The 22,875-nt window shown below is 40.7% G+C and overlaps 1 long non-coding RNA gene across 2 annotated transcripts in view; it reads left to right on the top strand.

The window, feature by feature from the left end:
* Positions 1–22,875, top strand: part of LOC121033146 (uncharacterized) — a 90,621-nt gene that overhangs the window by 32,333 nt on the left and 35,413 nt on the right. Inside the window, exon 3 of one of the 2 annotated variants that reach the window (XR_005791723.1) lies at positions 7,596–8,383. The exons of the other annotated variant lie outside the window; for it this stretch is intronic. This is a non-coding gene — a long non-coding RNA (uncharacterized LOC121033146). Of the gene's footprint in view, positions 1–7,595; positions 8,384–22,875 lie in introns of those variants that run through there. 2 annotated transcript variants of the gene reach the window in all.

The raw sequence follows: 22,875 nt of genomic DNA, 5'->3' as shown, positions 1-22,875 counted from the left end.
TAGCTTGAATTCCCTTTCGTTTGGGGCATTGAGCAGATCTGGGTACTTTTATTTTTTAACGTTTTGTTCTATAATTCATTTTAGACTTACAAGAAGTTACAAAAATGGTACAGTGACTTCCTGGGTACTCTTCGTCCAGCTTCCCTCAATGATAACATCTTACATAACCATAAAGTATTATCAAAACCAGGAAATTGAAATTTGTACAATGTTATTAGCTATACTACAAACTTGGCCTTTTTTGTGTGTGGTTATCTAGACAAGATGGCTCAGAAGCCACCTTGGGAAGTATCTTACAATACACACTGGATATGTACCCAGCACACAGCATGAAACACTAGCTTCACTTCAAACTCCATGAACATTCATAAGAGCAGCCACAGTGCCCTGTGGAAGGTAGCAACATATTCTTTTCTGTAAGGATTAGCCATAATATCTCTGCACAGCTGTGGTTTTGGGTTCAAGTTTTCTGAGGGCTGCAAACAAGTATCAAAGAGCCTGCGTGTTGCCTTGTGCAGTTAATAAAAACAGGTCCTTACATTTCTATAGAGTTTTAGATTTATAAAACCTTTACACGTATCTTACTGTATTGATCTCTTGCAATCAATGCAGGGCATTAGGAACCATACTATAATTTTATATTTTATAGGTTAGGAAACTGAATGTCAGAGAGGTTAAAAGAGTTGGGCCCATGCATAGATTCTGGTGATCTCTTCATTCTAATGCCTCTTTTATTTTTTCTACTCTCCACATATTTTGTTGTTTCAATTTTTTTATTAAGCATTTTGATGAATCAAATGATTCTATAAGGTTTATTGTGAAAACAAACAGTCCCTTACACAGCCCTTGCTTCCTCGCTCTGGTTAACAATCCCCAGAAGGAACCACTCACACTTTTAAACACAACTTTTTGTCCTTATCTTCACATCTCTAATAACATGCTTGTACCACTATTTGTTGATTTTTTACTTCTGGGCACTATATCTACCAATTTCCCACATTGGAAGGTTAGGATTTTGTGTTCTGTCATTAACTTTTCCACTGTGCCTATATCATACACATGTGACCAACCCCACCCCCTACTCAAGATATATCACAATCTGGGGTATATTGGTATTTGGGGATTTCTTTTTTGTGACTATAAATGCTAGTCACTGCTGATTAAGTCATAGTATACTATGATTACTCCTCAACTTTATATTTTCCCTGGAGTTAGTAATTGTCAAGATTTTTTCCTCTTTGCTTAGTTTTCTAAGCAACTTACTCATATCTAATATATTTCAATGTATTTCCCCATGGTCTAAATCTCTTGTCAATATAAGTGGTTTTCTATCAGTTTCATCTTCTTGGAATTTTCTCTCCCCAACTGTTTTGACCTCCTCTTTGCTAGGCTGGTTACTATCTAGGCTCACAACAAAACTATCATCTTGGATTTCCTCCACTTTTTTCCTGGGGATTCTTTTTACAGCTCTCTTTTGTTGGATTCCCTGAATTCTTTCTTGGTTTATTCACTCATTTTGGTAGAGTACTTCCTTGGGTATCTTCCCCTAATATCTTCCAAGGGTAGTTGGAGATAAATGTTTTGGGACTTTGCATATGTGGAGACATTTTTATTCTAGTCTCATATTTAATTGATAATTTGTCTGGAGATAGAATTTTGAATCTAAGTATTATTTTCCTGAGAATTTTTACATTACTTTATTCTCTTTGTTTACAATGTGGCCATTAAGAAATCTAGAGTCATTCTAATACCAGATTATTTATAAGGAATCTGTTGGGTTTTTTTTTTTTCCTTTTTGGAATTTTTTTTTTTTAAGTTTCTATTTATTTATTTGGAAAGAGGGAGAGAGAGAGAGAGAGAATGTGTGGGGGAGGGGCAGAGAGAGAGAGGGAGAGGGAGAATCCCAAGCAGGCTCCACACTGTCAGTGCAGAGCCCGATGTGGGACTCAATCCCACAAACCATGAGAGCCAAAATCAAGAGTCAGACACTTAATAGACTGAGTCACCCAGATGCCCCTCCTTTTTGGAAGTTTTCAAGGTCATGCTCTCTCCCTCATTTCACAGTGATGTGCCTTTGAGTATTGCTATTTTCATCTATTGTGCTGGGCACTTGGTGAGCCCTTTCCATCTGAAAACTCTTGTATGTATGTTGGTTATGAGAAATGTTCTCGAGTTATTTCTTTGTTTTATCCCTCCATTTGGTCTGTTCTCTCTTCTTTCTCAAATTCCTTATATTTATTTGCTGGATATTCTGTATTCTGTCCCAATTTTCTTGCCTTTTTTATTTTCTTTCTCTGTCTTCCCCCCTCTCCCCTCCCCCTCCCACTTTCTGAGACATTTCTTAAATCTTCTATCTCCTCTAGTGAGTGTTATTTTTTTTTTTTAATGCTCTTCAGTGATTCCAAGGTGTACATTTTTTCAAGATTTTAAAGCCTCTAAAATCAGGATTTTTTTCATAAATAATGGCCCATTACAATGACTGTTGTCCAGGCAGTAGTCATAGCACCATTGTCATTGCTTATACAAACTTGTCATCTCACATGAGTTATAAGCATTGTTGATACCACACATGTCAAGAAATGTAGTTGAAGGCAAGGAAAAAGCCAAATGCCTTGGAATAAATGAAAGAAATATCAAAGCAACAAGGAGCTCATATGACCAACTTGTACCTTGTGCAAGATTATCACTGAAGCCTTGAACTTCAGCTGATCAGAAGCTTCCTGCTGACTTTGAAGAGAAGTGCATGATATCCAGTAATGTACAGCTCAATCAAGAAAAGATGAAACTATGATGTAAGTAAAAAAATACAGTGCTAGAGTTAAAATTTGAAAGATAGATATCAGTAGCTTGGGAAAAAGTCCCTAAAATTCCAGTGGAGTAATTGGCTAAGAAATGATGCATTTCTGTACTCTAATGGCATGAAGAAAGAAATTCAATAAAGGAGAAAAGATGTCAGTGATTCTGACTTGGGAAGTGGTTTCAGAAGATTCAAATTCTGAATGTGAAGATGTTTAGGAAGTAATGCATTTTTCTTATATTTTCATACACACACAATGGTGATGAGCTATAATACATCTATCTCTAAGCCATATTAAAAGTTTTTCAGTAGGTAAAAATAAAAATTGTGCATTTTTATTTTTTTTTATTAAAAAAAATTTTTTTTTTAACATTTTATTTATTTTTGAGACAGAGAGAGAGAGAGCATGAACAGGGGAGGGCCAGAAAAAGAGGGAGACACAGAATCTGAAACAGGCTCCAGGCTCTGAGCTGTCAGCACAGAGCCCTACGCGGGGCTCGAACCCACGGACCGTGAGACCATGACCTGAGCCAAAGTCGGACGCTCAACCGACTGAGCCACCCAGGCGCCCCAAAATTGTGTATTTTTAAACAGTAGTAAAAAAATAATCTTATGATTGGTGCCATCCTAGAGATGGGTATTTTCTATTTCTAAGAGCTGTTTTTTTCTGAAATTTTTGCTGACATCCTGTTCTTGTTTCATGGATAAAATATTTGATCATCTCTGGGAGGACATTAATGACTGTTTTTTATTTATTTATTTTTTTAAATTTTTTATTTCAACATTTATTTATTTTTGGGACAGAGAGAGACAGAGCATGAACGGGGGAGGGTCAGAGAGAGAGGGAGACACAGAATCGGAAACAGGCTCCAGGCTCTGAGCCATCAGCCCAGAGCCTGACGCGGGGCTCGAACTCCCGGACCGCGAGATCGTGACCTGGCTGAAGTCAGACGCTTACCCGACTGCGCCACCCAGGCGCCCCATGTTTTTTAAAGTTTTCATTAATATGTATAATCTGGATCTCCTCTGAATTGATTCCCCACCCCCACCCCACTGATGTTTAGAACTACATTTTTCATATAGGTAATTCCCCCTCAAATGTCTGATAACAAAAGTTTAGCAGTAATAAGCTGTTTGGACTCTCTGTAGACTAGTAAGTCTTGGGCTTTCCTAAAGGCTGAGCTTCATTCTTGGCTGAAGATCATTCTTGGCTTCAGAATTTAAAAATAATTTTTTTTTAATTTTTTTTTCAACGTTTTTTATTTATTTTTGGGACAGAGAGAGACAGAGCATGAATGGGGGAGGGGCAGAGAGAGACGGAGACACAGAATCGGAAACAGGCTCCAGGCTCCGAGCCATCAGCCCAGAGCCTGACGCGGGGCTCGAACTCACGGAGTGCGAGATGGTGACCTGGCTGAAGTCGGACGCTTAACCGACTGCGCCACCCAGGCGCCCCAAAAATAATTTTTTTTTTAATGTTTATTTATTTTTGAGAGAGAGAGACAGAGAGAAAGCAAGTTAGGGAGGGGCAGAGAGAGAGGAAGACACAGAATCTGAAGCAGGCTCCAGGCTCTGAGCTGTCAGCACAGAGCCTGATACAGGGCTTGAACTCAAGAACCATGAGATCATGACCTAAGCAGAAGAAGTTGGACGCTCAACCAACTGAGCCACCCAGGTGCCCCTTTGCTTCAGAATTTTTTTAGGTATTTTCTCTGTAATTGTTACCTGCTTGGGAGGTTTATGCCTGACAGCTAGGATTCAGGAAGCAAGTTTGGTCCTCTGACAAGGTGGGGTAGGGTATTCATCCCACTGAAGGTTTGGGGGAGGAGGCTTGAGATGTGACCCTCCTGTCTTCATTATCTCCTGTATTGGACTGGTGTGGCCATTTCTCTCATTGTCTAGTGCTATCCATGGAAAATCAGGCTTCCTCTTACGGAGGGCAAAGTCAGTTCACTTTTTCTTCTGCTTTCTGCCTCCCAGTATTTTGTGGCTATTGTCTTCTCTGTTACTCTCTCTGTTCTGAGCGTTTATGGCTTTTGTTTGTCCTTTTGCCATACTTTCAGTTGTGTTTCTGGAAGGAGAAGCTATAAATGTGTGTGTTCTGTCTTTAAACAGAATCTCTTCATATTCTCCTGCTTAATTGGAATATTTTCCAAATAAGTTGTATAATTTTCTTTAATGTTAATATTTCTAGATATTTCTTTTCTTTTTTGACCTCTTCACTTTATACTCTCCAAACCATAATCCTTTTATTTTGTTTTGTTTTGTTTAGAGCAGAGAAAATAATTTAGGAAAGAATAGAAGGAAATGGGAAGGAAGACAACTTTAGGTGGTATTTTATTTAATTCCCACAAAACCCAGCAAGACAGGCACAAGCATCCTGTTACATGTGAGAGAAAGCTCAGAGAGGTTAACATACCTGCCTCAGAATTTCATCAAGCAGATCCTAGAATAACATTTAGACTCTTGACTCTGATTCTCCTTGCTCTTTCTGTCATTCTAAGCACCCTGTCAAATGTCCTTGGTATCTGACACAATATTCTTCTTCAAGCCACATTCTAGATCCTTCCATTCATTTCACAGCTATGGCAGAACACATTCCCTTCTTCCCATTCTCTCAACCAAAGGCAACTCACATAGCGTTTTACCAGCCCCTTGTTTCCTCCAACCTGTAACACCAACCAGTTGTAGATCACCAATCTCAGTCAAGACTTCATGGTGGAAACCTATGAAGTCTTGGGGTTTGTTTCCCAACTGAGAAATGGAACTGTTGATATATTGATGTTTCCAGTGATCCACACAGGTGAACATCTTCCCTGACTGGCAGGCCTAAAATGGAGTCAGTCATTCTGATTATCCATGTCAAAGTGAGCTGGGTCAGTGGGGCCTGAAGCCAGACTGTCCTTAAGAGTTCAGCTGGGAGTGGAGTATGCTGGGCCTGAGGGACAGGGATCAACAGGCTGAGATCTGAATAGGAAAGGGTTGCAGCTAAAGACTTAAGGGGCAATCACCAAAAGGGATCTATGAGACAAGACACACTTTGAGGTGGTCAGCCTGCCACATTGTCAGCATCTGGAGTGAGAGGAAGGACTGAGAATAGGACCAAACTAAGAACAGGACCAAACTGGCAGGTATGATACAGGGCACTCAGTTAAATTTGAATTTCAGATAAGCAACTGATCATTCTTCAGTATGAGTGTGTCCTATGCAATATGTGAGACATGATTATACAAAAACTATTCTGTTGTTTATCTGAAATTTGAATTTAATTGGGTATCATGTATTTTTATTTGCTAAACCTAGCAACCTTAAGTAAGGAGTAGATGTGTGCAGCCTCCAGATATACTTAGAACTACAAACCACCTTGAAGGCTTTCTTGAAACAAAATCTTAGAAGGAAGCCAAATATATTTAAAAAAGCAATGAATCCACTCAAGTTTAAGCAAGGATGGGGCCTCTCTCCCATCAGCCTTCTTTCTCACTCCTACTTTCCTACAGTGACTTGAGGCACCACAGCCAAAAGGACAATTTCCTGAAGGGCATACATAACTTCTTCCTTTCAGGAGGAGATGGGTTTCTTGGGTTATCTGTGCAGGCCCCTTAGGAAGTACTGCCACGTCCGTCAGTGGAAATGTTAGAATAAGTGTTGACCAGTAGTGAAGGCCCGACTTACGAGAGCTGAAAACATAAGTGCTGGTGACAGGACTCTGTCCCCTGAGGTAATGGGGCTCAGGTGGGCAGTACAGGCTTCCAGTTGGCTTCATCCTAGAAGGTGCCAATGTGGATGGTTTTGCAGACCTTCTCTAGTGTCTAGGGGATCTGATACATGAGCCGCTGAATGGGGTCTAGATAATACCAGTATAATCATGGAGGGGAAGAAGTATATACTTTCCTAAAGTGGCACCATTTTTTTTTAAATGCAATCCTTTTTTTTTTTTTTTAAGTTTATTTTACATATTTTGAGAGAGAGAATGTGTGCACACAGGGGAGGAGCACAGAGAGAGAGAGAGAGAGAGAGAGAGAGAGAGAGGGAGAGAGAGAATCCCAAACAAGCTCTGTGCTGTTAGGGCAGAGCCTAACAATATCAAGAGCCAGATGCTCAACTGATTGAGCCACCCAGGTGCCTCTAAAGTGGCACTATTTAATGGAGGACAGCATGGTATGATTTAGCACATGACATTTATTTTTTTAATTTTTAAAAATCTTTTATTTATTTTTGAGAGTGGGAGTGGGAGTGGGGGAGGGACAGAGAGAGAGGGAAACAGAAGATCCCAAGCAGGCTTTGCACTGACAGCAGCAAGCCTGATGTGGGGCTCGAACTCACAAACTGAGATCATGACCTGAGCCAATGTCAGATGCTCGATGAACTGAGCTACCCAGGGGCCCCTGATTTATCACATAACATTTATTACTTCTGATACTTATCTTTTTAAGAACATTGTTTGTAATATATGCCAAAGATTCAAGATTAGTTCAAGACTCACAGGAGTAGAGAAAAAAATAGGACTATATTTGAAATTCCTAAGTATACTTACAATAATACAAATTATTATAGCATATCAATGGATCTTATAGTCAGCCGGGGAATCACTGCAGCACTGGATAGTATATCTTGCATTCAACTGATATCTACTTAATGAAATTTTGCAGCATAAAGGATATTCGTGACAGTGTATAATATTTTGCACTGATAGAACCAGGAAAGACAAAGAGGACAGATGATCAATGTAAATGAAAAAAATGCATCTATGTCATGAAACCACACAAACGATAAAGCTTTTGTCTTCTGTCCCAAACAGAATGGTCTTCAATCCAAGACAGATGCAGAAAAGAGCATCTAGCTGCTTAACATGAGAGCAGGGTTGTCGGCTTAGATAAATGACACCCCAGAGTCCTGAAAGAAGTTGCAGATGTGATCACAGGGCAATCCGACCGGGAGGAATCGGGGAAACAGAGAGCCGGCAAAAGACCGGAGATGGGCAAATGAGTTCCAGATTTTCCAGCCCAACAGGAAAAGCGACTTATGGATCTGTGCACTGGTGAAGTTTAATGCTGAGCTTCAGCAAAACTCCAATGAATGATTAAAGGGGCTTTGTGCGTATTTATTAAAGAAAAGTGGTGACTGCTAGGCAGTCTCTTGAGTTCCCTGAAATCTGAGCTCAGGCCAACCAACCTTGTTTCCATTTTGTAGCACTTGACTGGAGGAACAGGAAAATATTGTAGTCAGAAATGACTTATTTGAGCAAGACATTTGCCAGGAGTCTCTCATGACATCCTTGTGTACAGGAAATGTGGACTGCTGATTCCAGGATCTGCTGTGTTCCAGTTTTCACTACATAAGACTTCAGTCTCAAAGGTGCAAAGAAATAAAATGATTGTAACAGAAATACTTAGAAATGAACTTTTAAAAAAAACTAATGACTTTTTGATGTGAGATAGTCACACTCAAATATCTTTCCTCACTTGGGTTAGTTTGCTAGGATGGCAATAACAAAATATCACAGACTGGGGGACTTAAACAAGAGAAATTTATTTTCTCACAGCTCTGGAGGCTGAAGTCCAAGGTCAAGGTATCAACAGCGTTGGTTTCTCCTGAGGCCCTTTTCCTTGGCTTGTAGATGGCCCTCTTCTCCCTGTGTCTTCCCATGGTCTTTCCTCTGTGTGTCTGTGCCCTAATCTCCTCTTCTGGGGTGCCTGGGTAGCTCAGTTGGTTAAGCATCTGACTCTGGATTTCGGCACAGGTCATGATCTCAAGGTTTGTGAGTTCAAGTCCCTCATTGGGATCTGTGCTGACAGCATGGAGCCTGCTTGGAATTCTCTCTCACTCTCTGTCTCTGCCCCTCTCCTATTCATGCTCTCTCTCTCTCTCTCTCAAAATAAATAAATAAACATTTTTTAAAAATCTCATCTTCCTGGGGTGCCTGGGTGGCTCAGTCGGTTAAGTGGCCGACTTCGGCTCAGGTCATGATCTCGTAGTCCGTGAGTTCGAGCCCCACGTCGGGCTCTGTGCTGACAGCTCAGAGCCTGGATCCTGTTTCAGATTCAGTGTCTCCCTCTCTCTGACCCTCCCCCGTTCATGCTCTGTCTCTCTCTGTCTCAAAAATAAATAAACGTTTAAAAAAAATTTTTTTTAAATAAAATCTCATCTTCTTATTAGGCACCAGTCATATTGGATTATAGCCCACTCTGATGGCTTCTTTTAAACTTGCAGGAGGCATTACCCTATCTTCAAATAGTCACTATCTAAGGTACTGCAGGTTAGGACTCCACATAGGAATTCCAGGGGACATAATTTAGCTCATAACATCACTTGATACTAGCATCTGTCCCAACCCAAATCACCAACTCCTTTGTCTGTTGATGGCTTGCTGATTTTCTTGTATAATACATTACTAAAAATAGGCACTATAATATTAAATGCTTACTATGTGCCAGGCACTGTTTTATGTGCATTACCCATATGTACTCACTTAATACTATTAAAGCCCCTTAAGGTGAATATTATTAATTCATTTTATAGAATTGAGGCTCTTGGTCAGGTAGGATTTCAACCTGGATGAGCTGGATCCAGAATCCATTTAAATAGCTATCTTATTTGAAGGGATTCAAATCAATTGTGAAGTGAAATTATAAATCTTGCAAAAGATGCTGGACTTCAAGAAGTCTTTCAGAGAATTGTTTGGAGGAAATCCAAAATAGAAAATAAAAAAAAGAGATCTGGAAGAGTCAGACTTAATTGAGGAAGAAAAGATTCACGAAGCCCTCAAAGGACCACAGAAATGAATTACTTGACTATAAAAGGAAAAGTAAGGATATCAAGACAATGAATCAAGCCTTCTAATATTTTTGCAGAAATGGCTGCCTTTATAATGATAATCTGAATGCCAAAAATGAAATGAAGATGACCACACCTTGCTGTCATAGTTTTGTCAGAAGATCTCCCTCCTTTTATAAAATAACAAGACTTGAGCCATTCTTTTTTGTTCTCAGAACTGATGCACTATTGCCATCATAACTGAAATTTTGTTAACTTGCAAGTAAAATGAATTCATTTGCAAGACGTTTGCTTTTTTTTTTAAGATTCATTCCAATAAAACATTATTTTCAATATTTAATGGATTTTTTTCTGTTTTAAATGGTGTTAAGTGGGTTTTTTTTTTCAGGATTATTTATGCTCAGCCAATGACCTTCTATATTATTTCAGCTGATTAAACAACTGCACCAGAAATTATTAACTGATTAGTGTCAAATTGGAGATAAGTGTTTCTGATGATGTACCTTGGGGATTCTTGTTTTATATTTTAATGTTTACTTTGGTAAAGAGCTATCAGGCATGCTTATTTAATAAGTTGGTGTTGAAAACCTGGGAGGGATAGCTTATATGACAGATAACAGCAAGGTCCACAACGATTTCAGGGCTAGAACATGAATTAAAACTGTAAGAAGAGGGATGCCTGGGTGGCTCAGTCAGTTAAGCCTCCGACTTCAGCTCAGGTCATGATCTCATGGTCTGTGAGTTCAAGCCCCACATCGGGCTCTGTGCTGACAGTTCAGAGCCTGGATCTGCTTTAGATTTTTGTGTCTTCCTCTCTCTCTGCCCCTCCTCTGCTCGCACTCTGTCTCTCTCTCAAAAAATAAACATTAAAAAGTTTTTTTGAAATAAACATTAAAAACACTGTAAGAAGAATTTTAACTAGAAAACAATGCATTTAGGTTAAACAGTGTCTATTTCACGAATACAGGAGAGAAAAGAACTGTCCAGACTGCAGACTCAAAAGCATGATCTAAATGTTTGATGACATTCCTAGATTAAGCTAAATAATCCTAGTTTATCACATCCTAGCTATTATCTGGGGCCTTGTGCTCCTTCGTAGATATCATTAAAAACAACAGCACAGCAAAACTGTTGTAAACTGGAGTGCAGCCAGGATATCAAGATATTGTCAAACCATGTCCTATAGAAAATATCAAGTCCTTAGGAAATGATACAAAGAGGTATATAGGAGCCATTTTCACATATTTGTCAGCCGCTTTCAGATATTTGGAATGTGGAGAAGACAGCAGCTTGCTGTGGATTGTTCTAGGGAACCCAGGGTGAAATAGTCAAAAGGTATATTTGGGTTTAACATATAGAAGAGCTTGTAACACTTCAAGGAAACAGTAACCTTTTTGTCCCTTGATTTCCTTCAGCACTGTTTTGTAGTTTTCAGGGTCTTTTGCCTCCTTGGCTACGTTGATTCATACCTATTTTATTCTTTTTGATGCTAATGTCAATGGAATTGGTTCCTTCATTTCTTTTCTTGGATTGTCTATTTTTCTCCACGATAGATTAGTTTGGACTGGTCTAGAATTCCATATAAATGTAATCATACAGCATGAACTCTTGTGTAAGGCTGCTTTCATTGTGCCTAATTGTTTTGAGTTTCATCCGTACTGTTGACTATTTCAGTAATTCATCACTTTCTATTGCCCAATGGAATTGCATTGCATGAGTGGACTACAGCTTGTTTAGCCAGTCCCATGTTAATGGATGCCTAGCTATTTTCAGTTTGGGGTTATTGTGAAGAAAGCTGCTATAACTGTTCCTGTACAATTGTGTGGATATGTGTTTTCAGTTCTCTTGAGCAAGGACCTGGGACTGGAATTGCTGGCTCATAGGGTAGGTGTATGCTTAGTTTATAAAGAAACTGTCAGAGCTTTTCCCAAAGTGGTTGAGGTAAATGTATTATTTATTTAAAAAAAAATTTTTTTAATGTTTATTTTTGAGAGACAGAGAGAGAGAGTGAGGAGGGAAGGGGCAGAGAGAGAGGGAGACACAGAATCTGAAGCAGGCTCTAGGCTCTGAGTGGTCAGCACAGAGCCCAATGCAGGGCTTGAACTCACAGACCCTGAGGTCATGACTTGAGCTGAAGTTGGACGCTTAACCAAGCCACCCAGGCACCCCATATTTTTTAAATTTTAGTAATTTTTTCTTCAGTTTTGTAAGGTGGGTCTCTCTCTCTCTCTCTCTCCCTTTTTTAAAGTTTATTTATTTATTTTGAGAGACACAAAGAGCAAGTGGGGGAGGGACAGAAAGCAAGGTGGACAGAGGATCCGAAGCAGGCTCTGTGCTGACAGCAGAGAGTCAGAAGTAGGGCTCAAAGACTCGAATTCATGAACCACGAGATCATGACCTGAGCCAAAGTCAGACACTTAACTGACTGAGCCACCCAGTCCCCCCCCCCCCCCCCCCCCCCCCAAGGTGGGTCTCTTAATGGTCACCACCTGCCATTCAGTGCCTGCCTCGTCCTGGTGTTAGGCCCTTGGCCAGGGAAGGAAGCCATTGGTCTCTGGGAAATAAAGTCTGGGTGCAGCACCTCTCACAAAAGGAGGGTTTCTGGTCACAAAAGTTTATGGCTCAGGTGATCCCAGGGGTTCTTCCAGGCTCATTCACACTGCCATGCTCAATGCACTTCATACCCCTTTTTATTTGGTCTGAATTGCCTATCAAGCATTTTTGTATTCAAAGACACATGTTCTGAAGGATTCAATAAAACCCTTTTCATTATGAATGTGATAGCAGATGCAGCCTTGTGCATCATGTGTTCTACTTGACCCTTGTGAGCTGGGAAAGGATACTTTTATGTTTCAACTTTAAATCTTAAAGGAGAAATATAGTCTGAACTTCTAGTCTGTATAACTGACATTTTCCCACCTACTGGAGCACAAGGCAGTAGGTAGTTTGGGGCAACTGAGATACAGTGAGATTGTTTCTCTTCCAATGTGGCTGTTAACCACCTATGAGAGAGCTCCCTTCTCAGGGTTATTTGGTGAGTCAAAGGGTCTTTGTGCATGTAGAACTTAGAACATTTCTAGAGGACTGACCAGAGTAAGATAAGACGCCGGAGAAGACATTGCCACAAAGTATTTCCCAAGGCTTCCTGCTACTGGTTGTGACTAATTTTGTTGTAGGCAAAATCCATCTTCTGGAAGTACATTGGTTAAGATTAGGCTCAGAAAAAGTTCAAAATATCAATAATTTAAACAAGGCAGAAGTCTTTTTCTCTCTCACGTAGCAGTCCAGAAGCCAGCAGCAGCCCAGGGCTATGAGAGCTCCATGATGGCATTCCAAGGCTCATTCCAATAGATGTGAGAAGGCCGAAAACACTCCCAGAGCTCCAGAAGAGAGAACTGAGCAAACTCTGCCTTTTTTTCTTTTCAATTGAAGTATAGTTGATACAGTGTTACATTAGTTTCATGAGTATAACACAGTGATTTGATGAGTCTATACATTATTTACTCTCTCTAAAAGAAAAAAAAATGTTTCTCCTAAGCCAGATGTTAAGCACTGGTAGTATTAACAAAGAACATGTGCCTTTTTCGGATAAGGAGATATCTTGGTTGTACTAGATACTGATGCTCACCTCTGGTTGGCCTCAGCTCTTGGTTACATGACCACACTGAACAGCAGGGAAGGCTAACATATAGAACCTAAAAACTGCGGTTCTGTTATTAAACTAAAAGGGAAAAATGAGTGTTAGGAGGGGATTATTAATCTCTGCCATAGCAGCACTGGAGCAGATAAATTAGTCTCCACATCTGCACCATCCAGTATGGCAGCCAGCAACCACATATGCTGCTAAGCACTTGAAATATGGCACATCCAAAGTGGGATATGTTGTAACTACAAAATATACACAGAATTTCAAAAACTCAGTATGAAAAAAAAGGATGTAAAATATCTGTTTTTATATTGATTACATATTGAAATGATAGTATTTGGATATACTGAGTAAAATATGTTATTAAAATTAATTTCACCTGTTTCTTTTTACTTTTTTTAATGTGGCTACTAGAAAGTTTAAAATGATATATATGCCCCATATTATATTTCTTTCCTTTTTTTTTTTTTTTTTTTTTTTTTTTTTTTTAAGAAAGAGGGCACATGCAAGTTGGAGAGGGAGTAGAGGGAGACAGAAAGAGAATCTTAAGCAGGCTCTATGCTCAGCCCTGAGACAGCCTCTGTGCTGACAGCTCAGAGCCTGGAGCCTGCTTTGGATACTGTGTCTCCCTCTCTTGCTCCTCCCCACTCTCTCTCTCTCTGTCTCAAGAATAAATAAACATTAAACAAATTTTTTTAAAGGCATATGGGTAACTCAGTCGGTTAAGCAACTTCGGCTCAGGTCATGATCTCATGGCTTGTGGGTGTGAGTCCCACCACAGGCTCTGTGCTGAAAGCTCACAACCTATAGCCCACTTCAGGTTCTGTGTCTCCCCCTCTTTCTCTGCCCTCCCCCACTTGCACTCTGTCTCTCTGTCTCTCTCTCTCTCAAAAAATAATTAATATGGGAATGCAAGCTGGTGCAGCCACTCTGGAAAACAGTATGGAGGTTCCTCAAAAAACTAAAAATAGAACTATCCTACAACCCAACAATTGCACTACTAGGCATTTATCCACGGGATACAGGTGTGCTGTTTCGAAGGGACACATGCACCCCCATGTTTATAGCAGCACTATCTACAATAGCCAAAGTATGGAAAGAGCCCAAATATCCAGCGATGGATGAATGGATAAAGAAGATATATATACACACAACGGAGTATTACTTGGCAACCAAAAAGAATGAAATCTTTCCATTTGCAACTATGTGGATGGAACTGGAGGGTATTATGCTAACTGAAATTAGTCAGAGAAAGACAAAAATCATACGATTTCACTCATATTAAGACAAAACAGATGAACATAAGGGAAGGGAAACAAAAATAATATAAAAACAGGGAGGGGGACAAAACATAAGAGGCTCATAAATACGCAGAACAAACTGAGGGTTGCTGAAGGGGTTGTGGGAGGGTGGATGGGCTAAATGGGTAAGGGGCACTAAGGAATCTACTCCTGAAATCATTGTTGCACTATATGCTAACTAATTTGGATGTAAATTTAAAAAAATTTTTTAAATTAAAAAAAAAACTATTAAGGAAATACCAATGTTCATAAAAAAGTGAGGATATGGGAACCCCCATGAACAAATTAGCAGGAATATACACTGGTGCCTCCATGATGCAATGTAATCTGGAAAACTTGGTCAAAATAAATATATGCATACCCTAAAAAATTAATAAACAGTAAAAAAATTTTTTTTGAAGTTTTAAGTTTAGATTCTCTAAAACTTTGTATATAAATTCAACTGAATTTGGCTATGCCTGGCCATATTTAAATACCTAGCCATTCTGTTTTCCTTTACACATAGTACAGGAATTATAGGATTCCTACCAATTTCAGCCATCTACTAATAATAGAACTTGTTAATATTTAGAGTTAAATAATCAAGATACAAAATATAAATATGGGCAAGGGAAGAATTACTACTGCCCAATGGACAGTCTCGGGTTGGAGATGTTAAGTACTATTTTCATGGAAGCCTGGGGAATGCTGTCATTACTAATAATCATAAACAAGTAATCACAATGACTGTGGAAGTCTTTTTGCACCTGGGAAATGGCCCCCAAAAGAAGTAATATCATACCACTCTGAACCTGCTTAGACAGTTAGGCACGGAAATTTTATGATTATAGTGTCTCATTGTTTCCCACTTGGAGTGTGAATATGCTTGTGTCATGACACAAAGGGGTTAATTTTCTTTTAGAAGGAGGGTGGGGCGCTAGGGCCTGGAGGCGACCGGCTTTGAACAACTATTCCTTTGGCAAGTTTTACTGGTGCAAGAGAATGAATGTCACTATTATTGCACATGGATTTTTGTGTATGTGCCTAAAGTTCAGTCTTTTTCATTTTATGATGGTATTCAGTAGTAAAGCTGGAGCTATTTTGTCTCTCAGCTGAAACCAGCCTACCAGGGATATGAATTCCCTTTTCTAAGGTACAAAATTCCTGAAGCCTACAAAGGCCCATTGAGGAATTGTCATGTCAAAAAGTTCTAGAACAGGAAGAGATCTTAGAGCTGTCATTGCAGCTCTGCCTTGTCATACGTGAAGAATGTGACCCTCAGAAACAATCCACCGCTGGGAACTATGGCAGAACTAGGCTAACACCCATTTCTTTCTACCTCTCTCTTGAAGGACAGATATGTATCATTTTCACTTCTGACTATAAAAGCAGGCACACATAGTATGGATATAATAGCTAAAATATCTCACTATGTTAATTAAGTGTGTGCTTTTTTTTTAAGTTTATTTATTTATTTTGAGAGAGGCAGAGATGAGTGGGGGAAGGGCAGAGAGAGAGAGAACCCCAAGCACACTCAGCCCTGTCAGCACAGAGCATGACCTGAGCTGAAACCAAGAGTCTGCCACTTAACTGACTGAGCCGTCCAGGCGCCCCAATAAATGTGTGCTTTTAAATATGAAGTTACAGTTTGTTCTCAGCCTGCAGTCACACTAACATACACAAATTCGCTTCTCCACCTGTCTTCCTCCAGCCTTTACCACTAAGTGGGCACCCTCTGCCAAGGGAAGAAAACTCTGTGCTTTCCAGGATCCGAGTTTTGAGGAGGGGTGAAAGGGGCTGGGGAGAGGGAAGGACATAACAGGGATGCTGGACTAGGTACGCAGCTAGAACCCGTTTCTCCACATTCTCAGCCCAGTAGTTTACACAACACTTTTCTCCCCTAGTGTTTATTATTAAGGGAGAGAGAGAGAGAACAAGCAGGGAAGGGGCAGAGAGAGAGGGAGACAGAATCCGAAACAGGCTCTATGCTTTGAGCTGTCAGCACAGAGCCAGATGTAGAGCTCCAACCCACAGAACCATGAGATCATGACCTGAGATGATGTGGGATGCTTAACCGACTGAGCCACCCAGGCACCCCAGTCTACACAACTTTTAATTGTTTCTTTCACTAGGGAAGAACAATAATAAAATTCCCTTTACACCCTGGTACGCTGCCTTGAATTCTATCAGACACATTAAATTCCTTACATGGTTTCACGTACAATGTTTTTCTTTAGAGAAAGAAGTTCAGCTCTGTGGTGTAAGGAGGCGGGAAAGCTAAGGCATCTAAGGGAAACTATACTATGTACACTTTTTTTCTTTTTCTTTTAGTTTTTGGAGTAGGGCTGCCAGATAAAATACAGAACGCCCAGTTACATTTGAATTGATAACACGGACATACTCATTTAAAAAAAAACCCATTATTCATTGTTTATCCGCAATGCAAATATCACTGGGCGTGCTGCGTTTCTATTGGCTATCTCAGGCAGCTGGTGGGCGGCGCCCAGCTGAGCTTTCCCTGCCGCAGAGCTCGCTCAGATTCAGGCAGCGTGTTATTTGCCAGGCTTTGCTTTGGGAGTTGGTTTGAAGTTATTTGGATTTGATGACCTTCTCTCTTTCTCCTTTGTGCAGGAATCCATCGACCCAGACAGCTAGGGGAAGTGGTAACCAGATACTGCTTTCTAGAAACTATTAAATAAGCAGTCACAGTCTCTTTTTCTCCACCTTGCTTCAGTCTTGGGGACAGGATCATTCGGATATAGCCACTCTGCCTCCTTATTTTAAAATTCTATTTTGCATACTCTTTACTGGAGTGGAGTATCATTCTTTAGAGTGGTGTTTAGTCAAAAGCCCCATTATTCAGTTATATTAAACACTTAACTGTCTGATGTTTTTCTTCTGGGACATGTGAGCAGGTGAGGAACAGTCTCTCTCTTATAGCAGTGGGGATTCGGTGCATTTCTGCAGCTAGAGTCAGGGCCTTTTCTGCTGTCTTCCTGGTAGTCCCAGCTGGGCACAGCACCTGGGCACCCAGTGAGTCTGGGCAGTAACAAGCACATGGCCTCCAGCACCTGTTGGCTCTGCCACCTGTTACCTGTGCATCCAAACACAGTGACTTAACCTCTCCGTACCTCATTTTCACCTCTATAAAATGAGGATGATGTTGAACAGTGCTCAGTATATATCTGTCAAATCAGTAGATCAACCTTCTATTCTAGGCAGTTCCTGTTCTCTCTAGAAGCCATTAGTTAAGTGGTTATAACTGTGCCACCTAACCTACAAGATTCCTAAAGGGATGAGTTAATAACTCTGGAAGAGTACAGGTTTAGAGAATTTGGCCATTTTATATGGGGAAAATATAAATTGTTATCATCAGGGACGGATCCTTTTTAAAAATCTGAGAAATTTTAAATCACAAGAAGGATATGGAGAGATGGAAGTACCCTTTGCATTCCCGGGTAACACAGGGAAACTGGTGACTCCAAAGTATTGACGCGCTGAGCTACTCTGAGTGAGTGGTCCGCTGTGATTACTCTGAAGCAGGGCAGATCCCAATTTATCCTGCTTCTCCTGCAAAGCTGATTACCCTTCCTTCCCCCCAGGATATTATCACCAAACTGGCAAAGATAACAATTAAATCTCAAAATTCAACACCCACAGCACTAATATAAGACAATCAATTGTGTTGTCATGTGCCAGCAGGTGTGGAGGTATAGGAGGGGCAAGCTTCTTTATCAGGACAGATGAAATGTAGATAATGGTAGAAAGTATCTAAAACACTGAAGCACTAAATTAATTGATGCGAATGTCTGCTTTCAACACTAGGGGCCATCATTTTTTAGGCCCTATCAATGGTCGTGGGTGTCCAGTTGGAGTAGAGTCTGAACACAGTTTTAAAAAGCTCTGGGGGTTAGGGGTGCCTGGCTGGCTCAGTCAGTAGAGCATGCAACTCTTGATCTCGAGCCCAACATTGGGTGTGGAAGCCTGCTTAAAATATAAATAAATAAATAAATAAATAAATAAATAAATAAATAAATAGCTCTAGGGGTTAGGTGGAACTAAGTCGATATATTCTAAATCCCACACTTATGTTATTTTATTTAATCTTAGCAAAAGCTCTACTTGTTAGTTTCTATCTTTCTTAACTATGAGAAATTGAGACCCAGGGAGGTTGCTCCCTCCCACAGCTAGTGTGGGTATGACCTCCTGTGAGGCGAGGCCTGTGTGCCTCCAAAGACCAGATGCTTACTATATATACTATTACCAATACCTACTAAGTGTTTCTACAGGCTCAAAGAGACCAAAGAGAGTTCGAAGTCCTCTGCCCTGTCTTGGGGTTCTGCCTTAAAAAAAATTTGTTTTAACTGTTGTAAAATATACACATGAAATGCTACCACTTTAACTATATTTCAGTAGCGTGCAATTCAGTGGCATTGGGTACATTCACGATGTTGTACAACCGTCATCACTATCCATTTCAGAACCTGTTTCTTTTTTTTTTTTTAATCATTCCAAACAGAAGATTCTTCTTTCTTAATAGGAATTTTCTGGCCACAAATAATGAATCATGTGGTTGGATCTAAGAGGCTTTTTTTTTTTTTTTTTAAGTTGGCTCCACACCCAATGTGGGGCCAGTTAGGTGCCTCGGGTGGCTTTTCAAAAAAAAAAAAAAAAATTTAGAGGCACCTGGTGGCTCAGTTGGTTGAGTGTCTGATTCTTGATCTTGGCTCAGGTCATGATCCCAGGGTCATGGGATCGAGCCCTGCTCAGTGTGGAGCCTGCTTAAGATTCCCTCTCTCCCTCTGCCCCTCTCTACCACTGTGCTTTGCATAGTTGTCCAACCTCTAATTGCACTTTGAATCTGGCCACTATCTCTCAGCATCCCCTCAGGCTGACCTGACTGCAGCAGGGCATCTCCCACACAGAGCACAGCCTCTGTCAGTCCCTCTCAAAACCACCTCCCCTGAGACCCTCAATTCACCGAGCAAAATGTGAGTTATCACATGCAACATCCACCAATGGAGTCCTGCCCAGAGTGATTCCTTGTAAGACCTTGAGAGGAAATGCATGGGTTGCCTACTCTGTAGCCCACTTTTGGTCCAGACAGGGGCCCAAGAAAGAAGATTGGGATGCCATGTATATGAGACTCATGGCCAGAGAGTATATATGCCCCTCTCTTTATTTTAGCAAAAAGGGCCCCAGGAGTGAGTGCAAGGAAAGAATGAGGCGCTCCAGGCTGAATAGCGGAGAAAGCCATTTACAGCTTGGGCCCTAGATAGACATCTTCCTCACATTGAGAAGACTCTAGAAACCTCTGTCCTGTTATAGTGTGGGAAGGATCTCAGAGGTGGCTGAGGGAGCTCAGAGAGAGGCCATAGCCAACTGGGCAGAAAACAGAGACTAGGTTATTCCTGGGCAGATAGTAAAGAAGGCAGGCATTCTACAAAATCATCTCCAGAGTAGTTTCTGAAAACTCCATCTTAAAATCTACACTTTGAGCAATTGTAAACAGAGATGGAGAATTGGTGACATAGGAAACCATCTTTCAAGAGGGGACAGTAGGACACAGTTCCTGACACAGGGCTCCTAAACCATGGTAATTTCCTACGTGATAAGAACACTGGGAGCATCTTTTGTCCCAGTGTTTGGTCTTTAACCCTGGTTCCTGACACTGGCTCCTAAATCCCTTGGAATTTCCTGGGTGATGGGAATGTCTTTTGTTCTAATGAGACAATTCTTGATGGGCTCCTGGGTGGCTTCAGGAAAGGGGCTGGTCACCAGAAAGACCTAATCAAGATTAGAAGCTTGGAACTTTTAGCACCACCCCCATCCTCTGGGAAGAGGGGGTAGGGCTGGAGACTGAGTTAATGATAGATCATGCCTATGTGAGGAAGCCTCCATGAAAACACTAAAAATATGGTGGTGGGAGAGCTTCCAGGTTGGTGAATGCATCTATATGCTTGGAGGGTGATACACCCCAACTCTAAGGGTATAGAAGCTTCTGTTCTTAGAGTTGCCTTCCAGATCTTGCCCTATGTACCCCTTCATCTGGCTATTCATTTGAATCCTTTAAAATATCCTTTATAATAAATTGACAGTAGTAGGTAAACTATTTTCCTGTGTTCTTTGAGCCATTCAAGCAAATTATTGAACCCAAGGATGGTGTCATGAAAACCTCTAATTTGTAGCCAAGTCAGATCGAAGTTGTGAGTAACTTGAAGACCTACGACTAGCAACTGGTGTCTGAATTGAGGGCAGTTTTGTGGGACTGAGCCCTTAACCCCTAGGGTCTGTGCTAAGTCATTTACTGTCTGAATTCAGTTGAATTGTAGGACACCCAGCTGGTGTCAGAGAATTGGTCAGTATGGGAAAACCCACACCTCTGGAGTCAGAATTATTGTATATGAGAGCAAAGGAAAATACAGTGTGTTTTTCCCAGACAGCCACACAGAAATAGGTCAACAGAACCTTGACTACAAAAGAAAAATAAAAGGAAAAAGTATACTTGAACTGTAATAGAACAGAGACAACCCTCCCAAATTAGTTTCAGTGGAGACAAGTTGGAAGTTGGCACAAGAAACTTACTCTGTATTATAGTGTGTTGCATGTTTATATTAAGTTTAAGATAAGCTGTGGATTGTACTTATTCCTTGGTGTGCATTCATTCCTGATTAACTCCTTTTGTTGCTTTATCAAGTCTGGTTTTGAAGTTCCCTTTAGAGGGGGTGTGCCTAGATGGCTCATTTGGTTAAGCGTCATGATCTCACAGTTCATGAGATCAAGCCCTGTGTCAGGCTCTGTGCTGACAGCATGGAGCCTGCTTGGGATTCTCTGTCTCCCTCTCTCTCTCTGCCCCTGGCCCACTCTCATGCACTCTCTCTCATGGCGACTCTCCTCTCAAAATAAACAAACAATTTAAAGTTCCCTCTAGAGGGCAGCTGTCTGGCTCAGCTGGTAGGGCATGCTACTCTTGATCTTGGTGTTGTAAGTTTGGGCGCTACGTTGGCTCTAGAGATTACTTGAAAATACAATCTTAGAGGAAGCTGGGCGGCTCAGTTGGTTAAGCATCCAACTCTTGATTCCGGCTCTGGTCATAATCTCATGGTTTGTGAATTTGAGCCCCACATCAGGTTCTGCACTGTCAGCGCAGATCTGCTTAGGATTCCTTCTCTGCCCCTCCCTGCTCATGCTCTCTCTTTCAAAATAAATAAATAAGCATTTAAAAATAAAGTCTTTTGGGGTGCCTGGGTGGCTCAGTCGGTTAAACATCTGACTTCAGCTCAGGTCATGATCTCACAGTTCGTGAGTTCAAGCCCTGTATCGGGCTCTGTGTCGACAGCTCGGAGCCTGGAGCCTGCTTTTGATTCTGTCTCCCTCTCTCTCTGCTCTTCCCCCACTCATGCTCTGTCTCTCCCTTCTTCAAAAATAAACATTAAAAACATTAAAAAAAAATAAAATCTTTTAAAAATAATAAATTCTAAAAAATTCCCTCTAGATATTTGATTTAGGTAACTCTTTGGATCAGAAAGCTTCCTTTGACTATGGAAGCCAAGAGGATAGTTTCAAGAGTTGAGAGGTGTAGGCAGTTCCTCTTATATTCTGATAACTTAGCCATATTTCTTTCTTTCCATGTGGACCACACGAGGCACATGGTTGGAAGGATGGGGAGGCTAAGGAACAGGTCTGCAGGTATTGGGACAAGTTCATGAGCATACCAGGCATCATAAAGATTGGGAACCCTCAAAAAGAGGATCACCATATTCAACTGTGAAAACCATAGAGAGATGATCTGTTGGTGAAGAGGCTAGAAATTAAAGCCTTATTCTGCCTATTACTGAGCAGGGTCACCAACCCAAGGACAAAAGTTTTGAGTAGACTAAGCTGTCAGAGTCTCACAGTTATAACATCACCTTTCCTAACTTCCTCAAGGAATAGGTGAGCCTGCCCATACCTGACAATGCAAAGCCCTATCTAAATGCAACACATTGTTCAATAAGCACATGTGTATATGAGTATAATTGTTTGGGTTTAGCTGGCCCTGAGTCGTATTTATTATTTAGTTCCCAAGGAAAAGGACCATATGATGCAAATGTGTGCTATATATGAATTAGCTCAAAATGATTCTGCAATTATTAGCCTTAAAAGACAAGTGCTATAAGTAAATTTTGTAAAACAAACTTTAAGTCTGTCATCTCTATGAAACATTCTTATTTGGGTAAACAGAGAGAGGCTTACCAGGTTTACAAAGGATTTCACAATACAGGCAGTGCTAGCATCCAGAAAGATCTTTGTTGTCTTTATAAACTGCTGTTAGCATTAGACTTGCCCAAAGCACTAGTCTCCATACAGCATCACAGAACTGGCTGGCCTCTGTCTGG

The sequence above is a fragment of the Herpailurus yagouaroundi genome, unplaced genomic scaffold (genome assembly GCF_014898765.1).
Source record: "Herpailurus yagouaroundi ecotype Mexico unplaced genomic scaffold, PumYag 142, whole genome shotgun sequence".
Taxonomy (NCBI): domain Eukaryota; kingdom Metazoa; phylum Chordata; class Mammalia; order Carnivora; family Felidae; genus Herpailurus; species Herpailurus yagouaroundi.
Note: the sequence above shows the minus strand (reverse complement) of the source record. Positions and strands in the feature narration are given on the sequence as shown.